The sequence below is a fragment of the Poecilia formosa genome, unplaced genomic scaffold (assembly GCF_000485575.1).
Source record: "Poecilia formosa unplaced genomic scaffold, Poecilia_formosa-5.1.2 Scaffold88, whole genome shotgun sequence".
In the NCBI taxonomy this organism is placed as follows: Eukaryota; Metazoa; Chordata; class Actinopteri; order Cyprinodontiformes; family Poeciliidae; genus Poecilia; species Poecilia formosa.
In genome coordinates, this window is record NW_006800027.1 from 1,026,058 (window position 1) to 1,032,066 (window position 6,009).

The following is a 6,009-nucleotide window of genomic DNA, read 5'->3' on the forward strand; positions in this document are numbered from 1 at the left end:
TGAGACACAACATTAAACCAAAACACAGACGTCTGAAACACACATTTAAAACAGGAGTGCCAAGGAAAGCAGAGGAATAGCCCACTACCTCATACAGTATGACAGCTTGAGAGTGTCACCTTCAGGCTACGTGCAGGAGGGGGGTCAGCGCTGGGATGTTTCTCTGACTTTGTAAAGCAGGTGTAAGGTTTCTTCTGACAGTGAGACGAAGTTCAGACTTTGAACTGACTTTGTGGAATCGGTTTTGAAGGATAAGAGGATAAAAAAAGGAGGGTGGAGTGGCAAAGGGTGGATAATCTGTCTAAGGAAGAGGTGAACAACTCAGCCCTAAAGCGACAAATACTCAGAGAGAAATCATGAATACACTTGGCAGTCTCACTGTAAAGTTGGACTGTTATGTGTTTTAATCCATATTCAAAAGCATTAGCTCATGGTCTTTAAAAAAAAACTGTTTTATGACTTAAGAAGAAGAAAAAACAACAGAAAATGTACTTTGTATGTTTTATAGTGACTAAAGTTAGGGCTGCAGCTCAGACATAATAAAATGAAGCAGTTAAGACAAAGAAAAGAACATGTTATAGAAAAATAAATCTAGAGATTAGCAAGGATTTCTGTTGCATACTGATCTTTATTTATTAAACTTCCAACAAAGCGATGGAGAATGTTGACGAGATACTTCCACAGCTGTTTTCATCCATATATGTTAATTTTCCAGGCATTTCTATTCAGTTCATATGTTTACCAGTTTATTTTAAAGATATTTAACCTTTTCTTTGTTATTCCATTCTGTTTTTTTTTTAGACATGTAATAGTTATTAATGGTGCAGAAGACAGAATTCAGTGGATCAAACTCACAGCTTAGTACTTGAAAAACGACGTCGTCGACCAAGCTCAAACTTTCGAGCTGCTTGGAAATTTGCAGGAGATTCTCTTTAGGGATTATCTCAAAGTGACTGGAAATATGTTATAATCCATCCTCAACAACTATGTTAAAAGTCTGTCTTATAAGAATTAGTAAGGTGAATTTTTTATAATCAAACGCATGAAAACTTCACACTGAAAAAAAACGTTTCAAGTTTTTGAAAATGGTAGAAACCTCATAGATACTAAAGAAATTTTCACAAGCAGACTGTGACATTGTCATGTGGTGGTGAGTTTGTAATGGTGAGAACGAACGCTGAGACCCTGATGATGATGATTTAATAAAGAGAATACTCAAAACAGTCCGGTTCAGGCAGCACGGCCGAAGACTTAGCAACAGCTAAATACAGGCAGCAACTGAAAATACAAGACTGGAAACGAGAGAAGAGTCGACACAGGACTTAACAGTTCTACTGTGAGCGACACGGAACACACAAACATACAAGGATCTGACAAAGAACAGAGACAACAGGTGGACTTAAATACACAGGGAGTAATCAGGGGGACTAGACACACCTGGGAAGCAATTAGGGAGCAGACAGGACAACACAGAGACTCACAATATCACAATAAACACAGAAAAAACCCAAAAACAAACACAGAAAACTCAAATCCTAACAGACATTGGATCAATAAAATTAGACTTATTAAAATGAAATCAGATTAATAAAACTATCTCGGAGACTATCTGATATCTCATGAACCGCCCTTATTTCGAGTGAAAGTACTGTTTTCATTTCAGGCTCTGCACAAACCAAACAAACACGGCATGAGAATGTTAATTAGAGAGCTTTAGAGATCCAGGTAGGTGTATTATGTTACCAGTGGACAGAGCCAGTCTTGCTTCCCCCCCCTCCCCTCCAGTCGTCAGGTGGAGCAGCTCGCTTTTACCATATTGAGAACGGAATCCAGTTCTTTACAAAAATAAAAAAATAAAAAAAATCTTGGCAAAATTTATCTCTTAGAAATGTCAAACTTTTCACTTCAACAACGGAAAAAGTTTTCAAGTTAAACATTAAAGAAGCCGGTGATTGTTGATTCCAACTCAAACATGGAGCTGTGTAAAAACAAAGCAAATATGCAATAATGACATGTTTTGTAATTGCTCTCGCCCAGTCAGCGGAAGCGAGGTCGCAGTCTCGGCCTTGCTTTCATTAGACGTATTAATTTCTATACCCTTTGTGATAATTGCTCCGTCTTGAGCTGCACTGACAGGTTTGGACCTTGGAGTGTAAACAGAGAGATTAAAGAAGCACACAGGCAGGGCTGTGGAAAACAGATATGCAAGCTCTGAGCTGCGCCTGGGTGCACGCAGCAAAACCAAAAGCTGGATCCCGTGTCGGTGAGCTCACACTCATGTGCATGCGTTTATGCGTGCGTGCGTGCGTGCGTGCAATCCAGGCGATATTTCCAGCCGTCCCGCCCGCAGGTTTGTTCTGGTGCTGCATCCCTGTTGCGTGTGCCAGGAGATACAGATTTCCATGGCCAGAGGCCTGCCGATGGCACGTACATGTGTCAGCCATTACAGGCAAATTAGAAATCCTCTGCAGCCACGGGTGAATGTTCCACTCCAATTTTGTAATTTCCAGGATAAAGGAGAAGCTGTCACCTATTTGCAAATCCCTGCAGAACCCTTGGAGCCACTGCAGTCAGTGTTAGAATCGCTACTCGGGAGAAAGTTGTTTAGCAGATCCATGGCTGCCTTTTCCGTCTACGCTATTTACGACGCATTAAACATCTGGGATTCAAAATGAAGACGATTCCCACTGGTTTGCATCAAATATGACCACTAGATACATTATTGTGCTTATTAAAGACTTTATATGCTGCTTTAACTTTTTGCAACGTTACAAACACAAACTCCAATTTGTTTTATTGGAATTTCAAGTGGTAGATAGAAAGTGAAACACATTTGTGTTTACAAAAATATATCTGAAAAGCCTGCCTGACTCAATAGGCTTGAATGGTTTGTAGACCATTCAAGCTAAAATGAAAATTAAGCAGATATATATTTTTAAAGAACCAATGTTACAGCTAAACAAGTTAGTTCCTGTCCTGTTTCTGTGCTTTTAGTGCAATATCTACATTACATATCCACAGCAGAATAACACTTAAGTTGTGAGACATAGTATTATTTTTGTTTGTTTGTTTTGTTTTGTTTTTTTTACCATTTGATTTTAAATCTAATCTTACACTTTTATCATATTAAAAAAAGGACAAAAATATGTTGGTAATTTGTCATATTCAAGGTGAGGTAGCCCTTTTATTTTTGCAGAAATATTTCATAACTTACATATAAGATGGCAGTTTTCTAACCAGGTTCTAGGATAGCTATTCATAATCAAGGACTTATGCTATTATAGCTCTAGACAACTTCTGATTTAGGAGACCAAATACTCTAATATTTGCATAACAGGTGTTTACTGGAAACAATTAATTTGAATCTATTTAGGAATATCTGAGTAAAAGATAAAAAGGGGCTGAATACAAATCCAAACTTTTCACATTTCTTTCTGATATACAGTTATAAAATGTAAAAAAAAAAAAAAAAAAAAAAAAAAAGTCTTCCATTTTACAACTGTTCACTACTACACAGGTGCAGCACGACAAAAGGAGAAAAATGTTCAAAGGGAATAAATATACACTTTAAGGCATTGTAGCTTTTTGTGGATTCCCTCGCCTTTAGCAGGTTATCTAAAGGATGTTAAACACACACACACACACACACACACAAAAAAAATAAATTTCAATCCTCATATTGTTGTGTCTCAGCTTTGACTCTTTGAAGAGAGAACAGATGCCACGTTCTCTCTCAGACATGAAAGATGCTTTAACAGCCAGGCCCTCAGGTAGGGAGGATCTCGGAGTACAAAGCCTCACAACAAAGCAGCTGCAAAGCCCCACCTCCCCAACTTTACCCAACAAACTCGATGATAAAGTCAGATAGAAGAAGGGAGGGAAAAAAAACATCACTCTGATCTCTCCCGGCCACGCACACCAAGCCTCTTCCTGTTCCCTCTCCACACCCTCTGTCGCTCGCGTCCCTGCTGCCTTCACACAGGTGCGTTGAAGGCTTCATCTCCGTGTTGACTTCCAGACTCTCGCTCTTTCGACTCGTGCCCTGCAGCTTCGTGGAGACATCACTGGATGGATCAGTGGAGCTGAGATCAGAGAGGAGACATGTTTGGCGTCTGCGCGGCCTGGAAAGCAGACCCACGTCATGGCTCAGAGTGCAGCCTGGAAGTAATTTATATCTGTGGGAGAGCTTACTGACTGTTAATTCAATTTGTTTGATTACATATTTTTTTTGTATTTGAAAAAAAAAAATTATGTTAGATAAACAAACATACACACACACACACACAAAGAAATATCAACCTTCTCCAGCGGCAAACACCCAGCTGTTGGAAACAGTTTTCGATATGACTTTCATCTTGACAATAAAAACTTAAATACCTTTCCAGAGAGAGCATGTCTACACAGGAGCTTCGGACGGTTTCAAAAGTGTTATTTACTGTTTTGTCTGCGCTTTATCATGGCAGGAGAATCGGGCAAGACGGAATCCAAAGGGAATTAAAGTGAATGACAATCATGTCATCGCATAAGCCGCAGACCGTTCGGGAAATGCCTTCTTTTCTAATCCTCAGCTCTGCGGTGAAAAGTGTGGGATCTGGCGGTTGGCTCCAAAGTGGCTTTGGGTGTGTTAGGAAGGGTGGAGGAGAAGAGGGCAGGGGTTGAGATGGTGGTGGAGGAGGGCGGGGAGGTGGAGCGGAGGCGTGTATATGTGTTTGTGCCTGCATGGTGAGTGAGAGACACAGAGCAGCAAAGTTGAAGAGGAGATGTTCAAGAGGAGGCTCTTGTCATTCGCTAAGTATACAATTTCATGCCCCCGAGCTCAGCTTGGGAGTTTTAATCATGTAGGCCTGACAAAAGGTGCAAAGACGGAGCAGGCGTTACAGACTGAAGCATGCGAATGACTGACATCCAATGTCTCTGGGCCTCACCACGAGAGTTATACACTTTGAACTTTTTCCACTTCACGTCCGCAGACTGCAACGTCTTTTATCGGGAGTTTATGAGACAGACCCACACCGATTAATGCATAACTGTGACATATAAAGAAAATCTCCATAAGTGTGGCATGTATCGACAGTCGGTCCCTTTTTATATCTGACACACCTTGTCAGAATCAGGTGAGGTGGCTCCTTATTTCCATGTGTAAAATAGCTGAAAAGTAATCTAACGGTGTTACGTTGCATGCGAGTAATTAAATGTGCATAATTGGATGCAGTCGCTCTGAAGATCTCAGAGGCTCGTTAGAGAACATTAGCGAACAAGCAGCAGCATGAAGACCAAAGAATAGAGCAGAGCAGACAGGGCAGGGAGAAAAACTGAAGAGACGTTTATGGTAGGTTCATGTCATCAAAGGTCCAAAGCTTTAAACATCTCGCAGAACATTATTCAGTTCATTCTTTAAACTATAGTTTTCCATCGGGACTGAAAGATTCGATCTTGCAGAGAGGGTGTAAATCAGACAAGCAGTTGGTATCTCTGGAGGAGCTGCACAGATCCTCAGCTCAGGTGGGAGAAAATGTTGTCAGGACAGCTACCCACCCACAATTCTGACCTTTCTAGAAGAGTGGTGAGAAGATAGCCATGGTTGAATAAAATACATAAGAAGCCCAATTTTCAGTTTATTTAGAATCAATTCTGTCTGTTAAGACAAAAAAAAATGTTTTTACCCACATTCAATAAGAAAACTAACATGACATGTCCTCCTGAAACCACCATAAAACATGATAGAGGCAGTTTCATATCACATGGATGCTTAGCACTGGCAAGGAAACTGGCCAGCATTCATGGCCAATCCTGGAGGTAAACATGTTAATGCAGAGGTTCACCTTCCAAAAATGAAACAACCCGGAACCTTCAGTCAGAGCTACAATGAGATTGTTTTGGTCAAAGCAAATCCATTTGTAAAAAGTGGTCTAGTCAAAGACCAGACCTACTAAACCCAATCGTGAATCTGTGATAAGACTTGAATGCTGACGTTCACATATGCTTTCATTAAATCTGACTGAGACTGAG